Consider the following 19,171-nt stretch of genomic DNA (forward strand, 5'->3'; position numbering starts at 1 on the left):
GTTGCAGCACCCCCTGATGAATCAAAATCACAGAGCAAATACATGTTAGAATCACCTTTGGCAGTGATTGTAGCTGTGAGTCGTTTTGGGTAAGTATCTAAGCACTTTGCACATCTGAAGTGTACAATATTTGCACTTTATTCCTTTCAAAATTCTTCAAGCTCTGTTAAGTTGGTTGTTCATCATTGCTAGACAACCATTTTCAAGACCGATTTAAGTCAAAATTGTAACTAGGACACTCAGGACAATTTAACGGCATCATGATAAGCATATTTGGCCTTGTGTTTTAGGTTATTGTCCTGCTGAAAGGTGAATTTGTCTCCCAGTGTCTGTTGGAAAGCAGAAGGAACCAGGTTCCTCTAGAGGTTGACATGGAAGTGAAAATTCATTCCTGTCCCAAAATGTCATGTCAATTTGATGTCAGGAGAACGCTACTTGCCCTATTGCATAGTGCCAATTGTAAAGTTTGGAGGAGGAGGAACATGGTCTGGGGCTGTTTTTCATGGTTCTGGCTAGGCCCTTTAGTTCCAGTGAAGGGAAACTTAACGCTACAGCATACAATGACATTCTAGACTATTCTGTGCTTCCAACTTTGTGGAAACAGTTTGGGGAAGGCCCTTTCCTGTTTCAGCATGACAATGCCCCCGTGCACAAAGCAAGGTCCGTACAGAAATAGTTTGTCGATATCGGTATGGAAGAACTTGACTTGCCTGCATGAATTGGAACGCAGACTGCGAGCTATGCCTAATCTCCCAATATCAGTTCCTGACCTCACTAATTCTCTTGTGGCTGAATGGAAGCAAGTCCCCGCAGCAATGTTCAAACAAACATCTAGTGGAAAGCCTTCCCAGAAGAGTGGATGCTGTTACAGCAGCAAAGGGGGGACCAACGCCATATTAATACCCATGACTTTGTAATGAGATGTTCGACGAGCAGGTGTCCACATACTTCTGGTCATATATTGTACAGTATGTAGTACATTCACTTTTCCCAGATGAGACTTTGCCTATCTGTTCTTTTTTGCATCGTATTTTCTTAATTTCAATATATTGTGTCAAACAGGGTCAGGAGTAAGACATTTCAGTGCGCGAAGGTAATGCCATAGACATGCAGGTAAGAACATATCAACTTAAAAATGAACAATAACTTTGTCTTTCCTTTTAACACAAACAAATGACACCTCAACATTTTCACGTTACATCTGTCCTGTCTACCAATTGTCTAGACCAGTGAAAAACAAGGTAGAGGCATGAATTATCCCATAAAACAGTGACTTTCACATCAGGCAAGTTAATTACACTAACAGTTAAAATGGAGGGTATATATCAGAGACATACATTTGGCCAAATTATCTGCTCTCTTCATGAACTTAAAACCATTTATTTCCCAGGTGCTGTCTGGTGGTGTACACGCGAGTGCTACATTGTTTTTGTTCTTTTTTCTGAGGCTGAGTGGTGGCTAATAACAGATGTCCTCTTTGATCCATACTTGTGGAACTACTGCATATGGCTCGTTCTTGTCATGCAGGAACTGAGCTACGGCTCATTCGGTAGAGCATGGCACTTGCAAAGCCATGCTCTACCGAAAATGTATGCACTTACTGTAAGTCGCTCTGGAGAAGGGTGTCTGCTAATTAACAAAAATAAATACATCTAAATCAAATCAAATCAAATGTATTTATATAGCCCTTCGTACATCAGCTGATATCTCAAAGTGCTGTACAGAAACCCAGCCTAAAACCCCAAACAGCAAACAATGCAGGTGTAAAAGCACGGTGGCTAGGATAAACTCCCTAGAAAGGCCAAAACCTAGGAAGAAACCTAGAGAGGAACCGGGCTATGTGGGGTGGCCAGTCCTCTTCTGGCTGTGCCGGGTAGAGATTATAACAGAACATGACCAAGATGTTCAAATGTTCATAAATGACCAGCATGGTCGAATAATAATAAGGCAGAACAGTTGAAACTGGAGCAGCAGCACAGTCAGGTGGACTGGGGACAGCAAGGAGCCATCATGTCAGGTAGTCCTGGGGCACGGTCCTAGGGCTCAGGTCCTCCGAGAGAGAGAAAGAAAGAGAGAATTAGAGAGAGCATATGTGGGGTGGCCAGTCCTCTTCTGGCTGTGCCGGGTGGAGATTATAACAGAACGTGGCCAAGATGTTCAAATGTTCATAAATGACCAGCATGGTTGAATAATAGTAAGGCAGAACAGTTGAAACTGGAGCAGCAGCATGGCCAGGTGGACTGGGGACAGCAAGGAGTCATCATGTCAGGTAGTCCTGGGACATGGTCCTAGGGCCCAGGCCAGTTGAAACTGGAGCAGCAGCATGGCCAGGTGGACTGGGGACAGCAAGGAGTCATCATGTCAGGTAGTCCTGGGGCATGGTCCTAGGGCTCAGGTCCTCCGAGAGAGAGAAAGAAAGAGAGAAGGAGAGAATTAGAGAACGCACACTTAGATTCACACAGGACACCGAATAGGACAGGAGAAGTACTCCAGATATAACAAACTGACCCTAGCCCCCCGACACATAAACCACTGCAGCATAAATACTGGAGGCTGAGACAGGAGGGGTCAGGAGACACTGTGGCCCCATCCGAGGACACCCCCGGACAGGGCCAAACAGGAAGGATATAACCCCACCCACTTTGCCAAAGCACAGCCCCCACACCACTAGACACATCTAGAGGGAGAACTGAGCATAAAGACGACTTACAATTAAAAATGTACAATTTACACTACAATCACACAATATCCAGTGAAACCCTAAGATATTAGGCTAAAGACAACTAAGTTCAAACATTAATTTAATAACATCCTCTTGAATTCACCTGTATTTCACTAGCTAATGTTACAATAATGCTTATGCTAATAGTAGGCCTACTATTGAAACAAATAAACTGAGTCAGAAATTCACAGGCTTCAGAATTTCCCCCAATTTTTGTTTTTGTTCTCAGTCACACTTTTAAAAAAAATATTTAAACAATTAACAAAATGCTATGTTTTAAATCCATAACAGTGCTTAATCCACACCAGACCACTTTCGAGGTTTAGATGTTAGGGTAGTTACCCTTTAATTCAAGTGTGCAGGCACATAGCACTATTGTTTGATTAGGCGTTTCTGTACTACATGCAATTGAGTTTGCAAAATAAGTGGCCACTGGTTTGAGGCAAATAATCATGATATCATTCTGACAGGTAGGCTACTTTGTAGTGTGAGAGAAAAATGTTAGTTAAACCGCTTTACTGTTTGTATAATGAAAGATCCTTTAAAGGATAAACCTCTTTAATGCTTGTGTAATGAAAGATCTTTTTAAGGCTGTATAGCTTCTTACGTTCCAAAAAGTTCATGCTTGTGTATGTGTGTGTGGGTGTGTAACCACACACCACCTGGGCAGACAGCAAAAGAAGCTTGCTCGACACAAATTCATGGAACAGTTGATTTACTTCAGAGAAACGGCATCTAGGATAGTTCCTGTTGTTTAGCACCTCACCAGAGGACTAGAATAAGCAGCTGTTGCTACGTAACGAGACTACCAAATTCACAGTTATTCTGTACCTTTTACCCCAGTTTCGTCTGGTTCTCCAGACACGTACACATGCCAAGACCATGTGACTATAAAAGGCTTTTGTACTCCTTGTGAAATCGAGCTCTCGACCTCCCACCTCAGTGTAGGGCCAACCAGCTTCATTATTGTAATTCTTATTAATAAAGATTGATTGTTTCAAGAAATAACAAAGTCTCACCTTATTGGTTAGAACAGAGAAGGTTTTTGGGAAAGCCAGAAGACGGTTAGGTCTATCATTAGCATCGCTATATTTGTCCTGTTCCATAATTGTTTGAAACCTGGATGTTTTACTTCATATTATGAGGCATGTCTTAACTTGCTTCAAAGTAGCCTATAGCCAAAATCCCACCATGTGAAGGCAATTATTTTTTATAAAGACTTACTCATATGCATTCTACTGTTCCATTGGTTTTCTTTCAACTTTATTTCATTGTCTTGCTGCCAAAGAAATGATCCTAATCATATTAGCAACCCATGATATTTTTTGCATCTTTAAATCCCCCCTCTTTCTAACAGATATTTCCATCTCTGTCCATGAAACTGCTTGCACTTTATCATGGTGTTGTCCTGCAAATTGCATTTTGTAACATTCACGTGTAGGCCTACTGGAGGGTGTACATTGCTGCACCCAAAATGTGAAGAAATCATAGTTTATCAACATTTTAAGCGAAACATTCCGATCTGTTCCATCAACCCTAATAATTGATATGGCATATACCTCCACTACACTACTTTGATACATATCAGTGAGGATTTAGAAGTGAGTATACATAATGCCCACTGAAAAATAAGTGGGTATATAGCTTTACCTGCACATACCTTCCACTACACCACTGGTCATAATACCCATAAAATCTAGAGGTCAAACAAGGAAATGGTTCCAATGTTTTTTTCCCCATTCATTTTTTTCCATAGGGGATTTTAGATACATTTAAAATAAGGGCTGTGTAGGGCCTCCCGAGTGGCTCAGTGGTCTAAGGGTTGTGCCACTAGAGATCCTGGTTCGAGTCCAGGCTTTATCGCAGCCAGCCGTGACCAGGAGACCCATGGAGGCAGCACACAATTGGCCCTACATCGTCCGGGTTAGAGGAGGGTTTGGCCGGCAGGGATGTTCTTGTCCCATCGCTGTAACTACCAATTGAATACCATGAAAAAGGGCAAGTTGTGCAAGTAAATTGACACAATACCTGTTTGCAAAGGTGTCAGCTAGAGATGATGTGCAGGAGCTTGCAGGGATTTGTAGACTTTCATGATGTCTCCTTTGAGGCTAATTAGCATTTTAATTTTCAATCTGAGAGTAGATAGAGACTAATATAATGATAAAAGTCACATTGTTCGAGAGAGAATTACATGCTAATCAAAACGTCGCGCCAGGGTAAGCCTACATGAAACACAGCCCTTATTTTAAGTGTTTCAAAAAATAAAAAAATTAATGATGGAAAAACAATTGGAGCCATTTCCCTATTTGACAGCTAGATTTTATGGGTATTAATGACACCACCAATGTGGGGCTCTATTCCTCTATTTACACAATTTAGCCTACTGACATACAGTAGGTTTGCATCAGAGGTAGCCTGGTGACCGGCTATAATTGGAGCGAGGCACGAGAGTGAGCCAACAGAAGGGGGAGGGGGAAATTACCTTTTTTTAAGGGTATTTATTATGTAAATTATATTAGGATAAGCCAACACAGTTCTTGTTTTTTTAAGAAATGCTCCACGAATGACATATTTCCACACAAAAAACTCAGTTTATAACTATTGCTGTACTGCCTGTTCCTGTGGACTGTTGATCCTGTCCCGTCCTGTCCCGAACATGACTCTAGAACATCACTCACATTTCTGACCGAATGCCGCAAGACCCATGGAAGTTCTTACTGTGTGTCAACTTCTATTTTCCTCTAGGATTTTCAGTTTCTTTTTATCCCCCCAAAAACTCTCTGGTCCTTGCTGATGACAAGCATACCCATAACATCATGCAGCCACCACCATTGTATAAAGAGTGGTACTAGGTGATGTGTCTTATTGCAAACAAGTTATTTTATTCTGTACTGGCTTCGTTCTTTTCATTTAGGTTAGTATTGTGGAGTAAAAACAATGTTGCTGATTCATCCTCAGTTTTCTATCACAGGCATTAACCTTTTCATGCGATGAGTTCCAAATATATCTAATATATCAAATATATCAAATATATCTAGCCCCAGCATGAGTTTTTTTATGCACGTGATGTTAGAATATTCTCTCCATTCCAGAATGTGATTGTTACGCAACAGTACGTTTAATCCGCGCTACCCTCAAACCAAGGCATGCAGCCTGTGTTTATTTATAGGCTGTTTTCAACTTGTCAATTTCAAATTATTTTGTAAAAAGTTTGAATTGAGGTGTGTTCCGCCTCATTCATTCACATAAAAGTAGTTATTTTTTACTTTGGCGGACCAATTAATTTTTTTTAAATTTCTGACCCGGACAAAATTCCCCAAGCACTTCCCAATTGTTTGTGTAGTTCAAGTCTGCAGACATTTGCCCATCTCCCGTCCTGCACACACGTGTTGACATTTTCCGAGTCATTCAAAAATCATGTTAAACACAATTATTGCACACAGAGTGAGTCCATGCAACTTACTATGTGACTTGTTAAGCACATTTTTACTCCTGAACTTATTTACTTACTTACAGACTTTATTGTCCCCATGAAATTCACAATACAACTTTCATAACAGTTACATAGCAATAAAAAAATGTTTACAAACTAGCCTGCTGGCCATACTGAGTCAATAGGAACACTAGCCCGAGCTAGTTAGGAGGGATATCACACCTGGCACAAATGATTGTCTAGTTCTGTTTTTCCTGCTCGGGTGTGCCCGATACCTGCGCACAGAGGGGAGTAGTTCAAAGTCCGGGTACAGGGGGTGGCTTGGGTCTAAAATGATTTTGTGAGCCTTGCGGAGGGCCCTGACCGTAAAGATCTCATCCAGGCCTTTCTGTTTGACTCCAAGTACCTTGCTTGCTGTGGTGATAATCCTTCCCAGCATATTTCTCTGCCTGACAGTGGCATTGCCCAACCAACATACAGTACAACAAGTGAAAATACTCTCAACTCTCTTTGTAAAACAGAGTCAGTATAGTCTCTGTTGGCTCCTTTTGTAGATCAGGTCTGTACATTTACTCCACTGAAGCTTATTGTCCAAAAGGACACCCAGGTATTTCTATTCCTCTACAATCTCTATATTCTGACCTCTGATAGATGTTGCAGAGGTAGGTGTTGTACGCTTCCTGAAGTCTATGCACATCTCTTTGGTCTTGTTGGTATTGAGGACCAAGTGTGATTCCTCACACCACTCTACAGTCTATTAGTGTACAAGATGTACATGAGTGGGGACGAAACACATCCTTGAGGAGAGCCTGTGTTGGTATTGCATATGTCCGACACTCAGGAAGTCCAACAGCCACAAAACCAGCCCCCCATCTAAGGAGAAGTCCCGAATGAGTCTTTGTGCCAGAATGTAGGGATTATGTTGAAGGCAGAAGAAAAATCAACAAACAGAACCCTAACATGGGATTTGGCACCCTCTAGATGTCTATAGATCATGTTAAGGAGGGTAAGAATGGCATCATCAACTCCTCTGCTAGGCTGATAGGCAAACTGAAATGGGTCGAGAAGCTTCTGGGTGACGCTGAGAATATGACTTTTCACAAGTTTCTCAAGGCATTTCATTACTAAGGATGTCAAGGCAACAGGGAGGTAGACATTCAGCACAGAGGGATTAGATGTGTTAGGAATTGGTATAATTATTCGTTTTTCCACAATACTGGCACGTGTTGCTGGTCGAATGAGGATTGTAAAATGTCTGTAAAAACACCAGCCAATTGTTCAGCACAGTGCTTTAAAACAAGTCCACTTATTTTTTCTGGGCCTGGGCTTTTGTATGTGTTACATCCCCTGAACAACTTTAAAACATCAGACTGTTTAACAACAACACTCAAACATTTGTCATGATGCCTCCATTTGTTTTACCTCCAACAGAAAGTTGTCTGATTCAAATCTTGAGAAAACATTCAGTTCATTAGCCATGTTCAGGCTCTCATATCTCCCAAGGTCAGCACTGGTTTTTCCCCTGCCTATGTGGGGGGTACGAGCCATGGATTTAATCCCTTGCCAGGCCACCCTTGTGTTTCCTGAGGAGAGGGTCCTCTCCACCCTTTGCTTGTATGCTTCCATGTTCACCTGTATCTGTCTTTTGATCTAATGTTGTACATCTCTTAAAGCATGTCTATCACCCTCAGCATAAACTGCCTTTTTCCTATCAAGTAGTGATTTTAGATGTTTTGATTCCCAAGGCTTATTGTTAGGGAAGATTTTACGGGTTTTAGTAGGCACAACTGACTCAACACAGAAGTTTACAGCATCTGTGAGTTCATCAAGATCAGAGCTGCTGTCCTCAAATACCTCCCACATAGTACAGTCAAAACACCCCTCAATTGTCTCAAGTGATACTGTTGTCATTCCAGATCTCGACAGTTTAACTGTGGGTTTCTCCCTCTCCAGGAGCCGACAGTAGGTTGGCCTGAGGTAGACCACATTGTGGTCAGGTGTCCCCAGGAGGGGTCTGGTGGTGGCAGAAAACACATTTGGTATTGTCCCATAGCACAAGTCAAGAGTCCTATTTTTCCTAGTGTGACATTTCACATAGTGGTGGTATGTGCGCAGGACATTGTGACAGATTATAAATAATCTCTGATGCCTTTGTTATACTAGCTTTAGGTTGAATGTACACAATGGTAACAAACAATTGGGGGAACTCACAGGGCAGATAGTAGGGTCGCAGTGACACAGAAAGCAGTTCAATGTCTGGGGTACAGAGTCTCTCTCTTACCAGGATTGATTTACACCACTGGTCCCTGACAAGCAGGCAGACGCCCCCACTGCGAACACGTTCCGCTCTGACCAGAGTGAAGCCTGGCAGGCTGCACTTCTCTGTCCGGCTCCACTTCTCTGTCCGGCTCCACTTCTCTGTCCGGCTCCACTTCTCTGTCCGGCTCCACTTCTCTGTCCGGCTCCACTTCTCTGTCCGGCTCCACTTCTCTGTCCGGCTCCACTTCTCTGTCCGGCTCCACTTCTCTGTCCGGATACACTTCTCTGTCCTGGACTCTGTCATCCAGCCAAATCTCAGTAAATGCCAGCAAACAGGCCTCCCGTTTTCCCCCTCAGTGACCTGGCATTAATCAGCAAGGTGGTGGGCAAGGGAAATTTGTTCTTTAATTTTTTAAAAGTCTTTGTCTGATTTCCACGTGTTTTCCACGTTTGCATTTGGGCCATCCATGGGCCATTGGGATATCCATCGCGTTTGTGTTTGAGTCACATTGTAGTAAGAACTCCCTGCTGGCAGAACAATGGGCCTCGGGATCTTGTCATGGTATCTCTGTGCATTCAAAATGCCATCGATAAAATGCAATTGGGCTCATTTTCCATAGCTTATGCCTTCCTATACCCTAAACTCACCGCCACCATGGGGCACTCTGTTCACAACATTCACATCAGCAAACTGCTTGCCAACACAAAGCCATACACATGGTCTGCGGTAGTGAGGCCGGTTGGACGTACTGCCAAATTATCTAAAACAACGTTGGAGGTGGCTTATGGTAGAGAAGTTAACATTAAATTTTCTGGCAACCGCTCTGGTGGACATTCCTGCAGTCAACATGCCAATTGCACACTACCTCAAAACTCAATATATCTGTGTCATTGTGTTGTGTGACAAAATGGCACATTGTAGAGTTGACTTTTATTGTACCTAGCACAAGGTGCACCTCTATAATGATCATGCTGTTTAATCAGCATCTTGATATGCCACACCTGTCAGGTGGATGAATTGCCTTGGCAAAGGAGAAATGCTCACTAACAGGGATGTAAACAAGCTTGTGCACAAAATGTGAGAAAAATAAGCTTTTTGTACATATGGAACATTTCGGGGATATTTTATTTCAGCTCATGAGATATGGGACCAACACTTTCCATGTTGGGTTTATATTTTTGTTCCGTGTATATAATGTCTTCAAAAAGTATACAGAACATTTAACTTTTTCCACATTTTGTTACGTTACAGCCTTATTTGATTAACTTCTTGATGCACCCATCCCTTTAGCCGATTATTTTCATCAATATCCTCTGAATTGCAGAGCGCCAAATTCAAATTAAATTACTAAAAATATTTAATTTTCATGAAATAACAAGTGCAATATAGCAGAACACAGTTTAGCTTGTTGTTAATCCACCTGGCATGTCAGATTTCAAATAATATTTTTGGCGAAAGCATACCAAGCGTTTATGTAAGGACATCTCTCTCAGCAAACAAAATATTACAAACAGCTAGCAGCCATGTAGATTGGTCACGAAAGTCAGAAAAGCAATAAAATTAATCGCTTACCTTTGATGATCTTCAGATGTTAGCACTCACGAGACTCCCAGTTCCACAATAAACGTTCCTTTTGTTCCATAAAGATTATTTTTATATCCAAAATACCTCCATTTGGTTGGCGCGTTATGGTTGGCGCGTCCACAGGCTCGAGCGGTCACGACCGGGCAGACGAAAATTCCAAATAGCATCTGTAAAATTTGTAGAAACATGTCAAACGCTTTTTAGAATCAATCCTTGTTTTTATACTATATAATCGATAATATTTAAACCGGACTCTACCTTCTTCAATAGGATAGAGAGATAAAATGTTTTCTCCAAGCTGTTGCGCATGCAAAACGCTGCTGGCACCCATCCAATGACGCAATGTGATCTTTCTCGCTCATTTTTCAAAATAAAAGCCTCAAACTATGTCTAAAGACTGTTCACAACATGTGGAAGCCATAGGAAAATGAATCTGGTTGATATCCCTTTAAATGGAGCGAAGGCAGGTAATGGAAGAGAGAGCTTTCAGGAAAAACAGCACGTCCGGGTTGGATTTTCCTCAGGTTTTCGTCTGCAATATCAGTTCTGTTATACTCACAGACAATATTTTGACCGTTTTGGAAACTTTAGAGTGTTTTCCATCCTAATCTGGCAATTATATGCATATTCTAGATTCTGGGCCTGAGAAATAGGCAGTTTTATTTGGGTACATTTTTCATCCAAACATTAAAATACTGTCCCCTACCTTCAACAGGTTAAATTAAACAATGTCCTCATCAATCTACACACAATAGTCCATAATGACAAAGCAAAAACAGATTTTTAGACATTGTTGCAAACTTATGAAAAAACTAAATATAGAAATATTCAGACCCTTTGCTATGAGACTCGAAATGTAGCTCATGTTCATCCTGTTTCCATTGATCATCCTTGAGATGTTTCTACAACTTGATGGAGTCAACCTGTAGTAAATTCAATTGATTGGACATGATTTGGAAAGGAAAACACCTGTCTATATAAGGTCCAACAGTTGGCAGAGCATGTCGGAGCAAAAACCAACCCATGAGGTCGAAGGAATTGTCCGCAGAGTTCCGAGACAGGATTGTGTTGAGGCAAAGATCTGGGGAAGGGTACAAAAACATTTCTGCAGCACTGAAGGTCCCGAAGAACAACGTTGCCTCCATCATTCTTAAATTGAAGAAGTTTGGAACCACCAAGACCCTTCGTAGAGCTGGGCTGGGGTAATTCCTCACCGTTCTCATGATCATTGCAACTCCACGAGGTGAGATCATGCATGGAGCCCCAGGCTGAGGGAGATTGACAGTTATTTTGTGTTTCTTCCATTTGCGAATAATCCTTACCAACTGTTGTCACCTTCTCACCAAGCTGCTTGGCGATGGTCTTGTAGCCCATTCCAGCCTTGTGTAGGTCTACAATCTTGTCCCTGACATCATTGGAGTGCTCTTTGGTCTTGGCCATGGTGGAGAGTTTGGAATCTGATTGATTGATTGCTTCTGTGGACAGGTGTCTTTTATACAGGTAATAAACTGAGATTAGGAGCACTCCCTTTAAGAGTGTGCTCCTAATCTCAGCTCTTTACCTGTATAAAAGACACCTGGGAGCCAGAAATCTTCCTGATTGAGAGGGGGTCAAAAACGTATTTCCCTCATTAAAATGCAAATCAATTTATAACATTTTTGACATGCGTTTTTCTGAATTTTTGTTGTTATTCTGTCTCTCACTGTTCAAATAAACCTACCATTAAAATGATAGACTGATCATTTCTTTGTCAGTGGGCAAAATATATATATATATACAGTTGAAGTCAAGTTTACATACACTTAGGTTGGAGTCATTAAAACTTGTTTTTCAACCACTCCACAAATGTCAAAACTATAGTTTTGGCAAGTCGGTTAGGACATCTACTTTGTGCATGACCAAATTAATTTTTACAACAATGGTTTACAGACAGATTATTTCATCTATAATTCACTGTATCACAACTCCAGTGGGTCAGAAGTTTACATCCGCTAAATTGACTTTAAACAGCATGGAACTCTTGAAAGGAGTCGCACAACATGAGAAAACATGGATCTAATTCTTTCTCCATGAGAATGTAATCTTGAGTTGCTTTACAGTTCTCCAACCCTTGTTTTGGGGTGCAGCAGGGTCTGGACTGGTGAAGATATTTTGTCCTGATATTTTCCTGGTGATTTCTTGAGCAGCTCTAACTGTATTTTCTGCATTAACAGCTGTTATCTCTTTATATCCCCGTACACACTCCGTTTGTATAACTGATGTACGACATATTTGACAAAACAGTGGTGATCCAATGCATGGTTTTTGTCTGCACAAAAGGTTTTACACAACCGTCGTGGAAACTCTGCACAATGGTTGTGTAAAAAATGTTACGCCGACAATTTGTTGTATCACAGCCATTGTGTTAAATGTGTGTCTCATCTCTCACAAAACATGGGTAAATTACTGCCACAAGCCCTTTTTACTGAGCTTTACAGGTTATTAGGTAACATATGCCTTGTACTGAAAACATTGATTTTTGTATTTTTATCCCCTTGAGGGAAAATCCGTTTGGGAGTAAAACATGGTATTTCCAGCCACTTCAGCAAGTCCCTCATATTCACTTTTTGTGCATCTATCTGACTTCTATCCAAGATTGTGCTTTCTTACCCTGTTTACCAAGGACTACAGATGACTACAGTTCATTTGGGGTAAGTAAAACAGAATATACAAGGTTTAGCAGGATTGGCAACAACAAAACATATCATTTTTGTTTTGCATAGTGCAACATCTGCATTGGTTAAACTGGAAGACTTCAAAGATCATGTTACATGCAGATCAAAAATCTCCCCAGCCAGAACCCCCATCTCCCTTGGATCATGGTTGTATAAAACTGCCCCAGTTGCAGCTTCAAGCCCATGAAGTCCTGCTACTCCCACTGCCTCTCTCTCCATCTCTCATTCTCTTGCCACTATCCAAATCGGCCATGTGCTCCCCTCCCTCTCGCCACTCATCCATCTCTCCCCTACTTTCTCCAACAGCTCTCGTTCTTTCTCACCCTCTCCCAACTACAGCCTTAGTTTTTTTTCTCTCTATTTCCAATCTCCCACATCCTCTTGGCCCTTCACAGTCCCAGTCTTAGCATACCCTATGACTCACCGTCCCACATGGAAACAGTTTCACTTCGGATGTGCATGGCCCTTTTTCTGGTTAATTAAAAATAAATCAAAACCCTCCACTCAGGCACCGTGCATTCAGAGGCTTGCTCCTCTCATATCGTTTTTACACACACAAAGGGAGCGCGAGAGAGGGGTAGAGATTGACTATATCTCGGCACTGCTCCTGTAAAAAGTGGGAAAATGGCTCTATGACAGTTGATCAGTCACGGTACAAACATTTTGGGGCTACCTTAACTCAGATCAGAGGGAAGAGTGCCCCCACTGGCCATCAAATATGGCCTCAAACAGCAACTTGATTATCCTCTCATCCAAGCACTAACCAGACCAGCCCTGTGTATCCTCAACAACTGGACAGCAGTGAAGTGGAGGCTGGGCTTGGCTAGTGCTTGGATGGGAATCCTGTAGAATAATCAAGTTGCTGTTTGACCTCATTTCCTCAGGTAAGCTGGTAAGTACAGGACTAACTGTGTTGCTGCCAGTTTTTTCACCTCTAAAAATACATTTAAAAAACACCATCACCAGAGTCAAACAGTGCCATATATCCCCTTAAATACTATTTACATTGAGTCAATAATCTGAATGAACATTACCATCGCAGTTATTCATGCAGGAACTTGGCCAAAGACGACTTAGCCAAAGCTGAGTGTGTTTATGATGTTTCATCTGCTTTATTCTTCTAAATAAATATGTATAAAGCAATATTAAAGTTATGAGGGGTGGGGTGTTGTTTACACCTTGCTGTGCCTCTTGATATCTATATATACAGTACCAGTCAAAAGTTTGGACAAATCTTCTCTTCCAAGGGGGTTTCTGGATTTTTACTATTTTCTACATTGTTGAATAATAGAGAAGACATCAAACCTATGAAATAGCACACATGGAATCATGTAGTAACTAAAAAAGTGTTAAACAAATCAAAATATATTTCAGATTTTAGATTCTTCAAACCATCCTTTGCCTTGATGACAGCTTTGCACACTATGGGCATTCTGTCAACCAGCTTCACCTGGAATGCTTTTCCAACATATGCTGAGCACTTGTTGGCTCTTTTTCCTCCCCTCTGCAGTCCAATTCATGTCAGGTGATTGTGGAGGCCAGGTCATCTGATGCAGCAATCCTCTCCTACTTGGCCAAATAGCCCTTTCACAGCCTGGCCTGGAGGTGTGTTGGGTTATTGTCCTGTTGAAAAACAAATAATAGGCCCACTAAGCGCAAACCAGATGGGATGGCGTTTTGCTGCAGAATGCTGTGGTAGCCACACTGGATAAGTGTGCCTTGAATTCAAAATAAATCACTGACAGTGTCACCAGCAAAGCACCCCCACACCATCACATATCCTCCTCTGTGATTCATGGTGGGAACCACTTATACGGAGATCATCCGTTCACCTACTCTGCATTTCACAAAGATACGGAGGTTGACATCATAAATGTAGACTCATCAGACCAAAGAACAGATTTCCACTGATCTAATGTCCATTGCTCGTGTTTCTTGGCCCAAGCAAGTCTCTTATTGTTATTGGTGTCCTTTAGTAGTCGTTTCTTTGCAGCAATTTGACCATGAAGGCCTGATTCACACAGTCTCCTCTGAACAGTTGATGTTGAGATGTGTCAGTTAATTGAACTCTGTGAAGCACTTATTTGGCCTGCAATTTCTTAGGTGCAGTTAACTCTAATGAACTTATCCTCTGCAGCAGAGGTAACTGGGTCTTACTTTCCTGTGACGGTCCTCAAGAGAGCCAGTTTCATCATAGCGCTTGATGGTTTTTGCAACTGCACTTGAAGAAACTTTCAAAGTTCTTTAAATTTGCCAGATTTACTGACCTTCATGTCTTAAAGTAATGATGGACTGTCATTTCTCTTTGCTTATTTGAGCTGTTCTTGCCATAACATGAACTTGGTCTTTTACCAAATAGGGCTATCTTCTGTATATCAACCCTACCTTTTCACAACACAACTGATTGCCTCAAACGCATTAAGAAGGAAAGAAATTCCACAAATGAACTTCTAACAAGGCACACTTAATAATTTAAATGCATTCCAGGTGACTCCCTCATGAAGCTGGTTGAGAGAATGCCAAAAGTGTGCAAAGCTGTCATCAAGGCAAAGGATGGTTTGAAGAATCTAAAATCTGAAATATATTTTGATTTGTTTAACACTTTTATTCGTTACTACATGATTCCATGTGTTATTTCAAAGTTTTGATGTCTTCACTATTATTCCACAATGTAGAAAATAGTACAAATAAATAGTACAAATAAATATATATATATCCATGAAAACTCCAAATATAAGCTTGTTTTCTCCAATGTTTGTAAACATTGTACATTTAAACAAACACTGTATAGCCTCATAACATGGTTAAAACAATATTGTTGATATCATGTCGTTGCATCTATAGCTCTATTAATCTGAGTGGGTTACATTTCTCCAGGCCCGTCCCTCAGCTTTTTACCAAAACAGAGCCTGGGCGTCCGTTCTGTTTTTGTTTTATCTGTGGATTTGCCCTTTAAACAGCTGCAAGATATCAAAGTCTCACCAACAAAAGGTAAACAATAGGCCTATAGCAAATGCAGCATACGGCATTCAATTTTCATATGTAAATATCACTTTTCAGTAGTGCTCAAAGCATGCCATTCCATTAGCGCAGCATTTACTTTTCAACTTGAATCAATGAGCCCAATCAGTCCTCCATGACAACAAAAACATAAACAACAAAGTAGGGCTGGCTAATAAGTCCTTAGTTTTGAGGTTATGCTCAGGTAAAACCATTTGGCTAATCTAGTCTTCCATATTTCCAAATCCTAGTCTTGTAATCAGATTCCGTTACTGAATTTGGGTATTCCAAAAGTTACGTTACTGATTACATTTAGAAAGTAACCTAACCAACACTGGGAATAGTTAGTTGACTGGAGATTAGTATGTGTGGAGGTTAGTGTGCTATGTGTTTTGAGCTATAGGGGGAAAAATGGCTGGCAGGTATTTTGTGCATGTCCGTGACTTATAGACAATGACACTGAAACATATGATTGGTTTGAAAAGGAGTCTTTATTGTAACTCTTCAAGGTATAGCCAAGAATCCTGAAACAAAAGAGCATATGTTGGTGAGAGATACGCATTCCGTTTGCCAACATTACTTTGACATAAAGGCACTTCAGTCGAGTGTTTGTTGTATACACCAGTAACTAAAATTATGTAACTTGTTAACCATGTTTCTACCGTGTATAAAGCTGCCCGTTTAAACGTACATGCTCTAGCAATGTGAAATAGATTTAAAAAATAATGTTGTTCGAGAATACTCATAATTTAACCTACTTGATGTGTTTGTTTGAAGCTCTGCGCTGTTTCTTTATTAAAACGGCAGTGTGCATGACACGTATTGGTCTGCGAGTCATCCAGGGACATTTATAGGTTGATGGGAATAACCAAAGTGATGAATTATCCCCGGGTGAATTACTTCATGACTGTGTATTGTATGTCTTAAAGAAGTTATGGCATGTTATTGAAGTGTGTATTTATGTAAAACTGTTGTTTATGAAGTTATATATCCATGGGAAATTATGCATTTATGGTAGAAATGTGTTTTGGGGCTATCATGATGGAACATTCCTAGCAGGAAGGGAGTTCGTGGAGAGAGTGCTTAGGTGCTCAATTGGCCTTTGCCTGTGGGGAGAGCAGGCTGGGCAGGTAACAGAATGGCTAGAATAGAGCCATACCTAAGTTTTGTTATAGGCAGAGTTGTTGCCTGAATAGTTCATACTGAGAATACATTTGATTTATTCTAGTCTTTATGTCAACGTCCTGTTTTGTCATTTTCTATACAAAGTGTATTGGCCAATTCTACCGGCACATTAACATTGTAAATAAAAGTATCTAAGAGAGGTGAGCACCAGAACATCCTGCCTGTCTCCACACTGTACGATCTGCAGCATCGGCTTGTCCTTCACAGTCTTGACTGTCCTCGGGTCCATTCGGAACGGGTCAAATGTTTGGACATCTTAACTCTTAAACTGTGTCCTCACGTCAAAGCCTCTCCCCCAGCAGCTTCGCAACATCGGCATGTCTTTCAGGTTTCCAGTATGATGTTATGTTGCAGTAAAGCTGGGCTGGCCCATCAATACTTATCACATTACGACACAAAAAGGCTATCGAACAGGGTATGATTTATGAGAGGCCCAGGAGCACACTGGGAATAGTGAGTTGAACGGATGGTATTTTTTACGGTCAGTGTGGCGGTTATTGTGTGATGCTGTTGCATCCCCCAGCTGGGTGCATTGGTAGTGGAGCAACTGGAAATTCAATCTAGTCATGTTTTAATAAGTCTGTCCAGACGCCTGTCATCAATGCACAATTTTCTCTATGTAATCGTTCAGCTGTCACAGCTGACCCCATTGCAAGCAGCCAAAAATCAAAAAGAACGACTCAGTTTAATTTGGGCCCCAAGCTGCTGTTTGTCTGACATTGATTCCAAAGGCCTAGGTTGCACCTGTTGATATTGAGTCTCGGAAATCATTCATGTTAAAGTCCCATGCCATTTTAACGGTTGTGAGTCACAGTGATAACGCTGAGCTCCATTGCAAATACTTTCCAGCGAGTGTAATGACTGTAGGCATAACATTGTGATAGGACTGTGCTTCCCCATGACCACAGCTGCTAAACCTCTATATAAGCCTACTAAGAAACTAAATGAAAAAAGGAAGAACATGGATAACAGCAACTCAGAAAATAAGGATGTTAAAATTCAAAGCTAAAAAAAAAGCATGTTCACAAAGGGGTATTATATTTGCATTAGTTCCATGTGGGAAGAATTAGTAGTTAACTGTTGATTATTTTCATTTAATGTGGTGTGCAATGGCTTTATGTGAGAAGTGTAACAGTAATTATTTTGTCCCATGTCAAAGTCTCATCTGTTCGTCATTACAAGCATATTAAGGCATCATTACATGCATATTAAGGTAAGTAATTACTTGTCGTTGGAAAAATGGTAAATTGTTCACACATTAATGGTACAGTCAGCTTGATCTCGAACCCCTCAAACGACCCTCTTTGTCGACCCTCTCTGTCACCAAGTTCAAATATAGTGATGCTTCCTTGCCCAATATAACTTCATGGCTGGCCCCGTGTGGATGACGAGTGCCGTTGATATGCATGTCAGACTGACCAGGCAGTAACAGATTCTCTGAATAGTGACATGGTCCAGTTACCACCGTCTCAGCCTCAGGCACTATATGCGCTGAATGACACTGGCACATCATAGCCAGGCCCATGTGTTGTGGCCAAACACTTTAGGAATATGCTAAAGTTTAAATACACATGCGTTTATCAAATTAGGATTCAGTCTAAAGTGCATGTATACAGCAGGTCAAAGACATAAGAATCAGAAATCTGAGCTTCCGAACACAATATTGCGGGTTAATCCTTTACACTCGTGGCTATCAGCCTATCTGAATGGGGCTAAATTGAAATGTTTCTTACAAAGGGAATATGCAAACCATATGCATAAGCATGGTAGTAATTGAAAGGGAACAGTTTGGAGATTATTGGAAAATTATGAGACCAAAGTTGAGGACACAACATTTCACCTGACACAAAACTGAACCTAAACAGTGCACTTGATTTTATGTGCAATTTACATTTATACTTTTCAGCACATTTGTTGATAATGAAATCTGAAAATACATTGAGTAACATAACAATATTCCGGGACAATGTGGGGTAGATGCAACATGACACAAATAAAAAACATGACACAAATAAAATCACAAGGGTTTGAGTGAGAGTACTAATTGACGTCTTCAAATGGCTACACCTCTCCAAAGTGTGCACAGTTCCTATGTAAATTCATATATATATATATATACACACACACACATACACCAAAAGTATGTATATAACCCTTCAAATTAGTGGATTCGACTATTTCAGCCACACCCATTGCTGTCCGGTGTATAACAGAGTGCAGAGCCATGCAATCTCCATAGACAAACATTGGCAGTAGAATGGCCTTACTGAAGT

Source organism: Oncorhynchus keta, chromosome 34, assembly GCF_023373465.1.
Source record: "Oncorhynchus keta strain PuntledgeMale-10-30-2019 chromosome 34, Oket_V2, whole genome shotgun sequence".
In the NCBI taxonomy this organism is placed as follows: domain Eukaryota; kingdom Metazoa; phylum Chordata; class Actinopteri; order Salmoniformes; family Salmonidae; genus Oncorhynchus; species Oncorhynchus keta.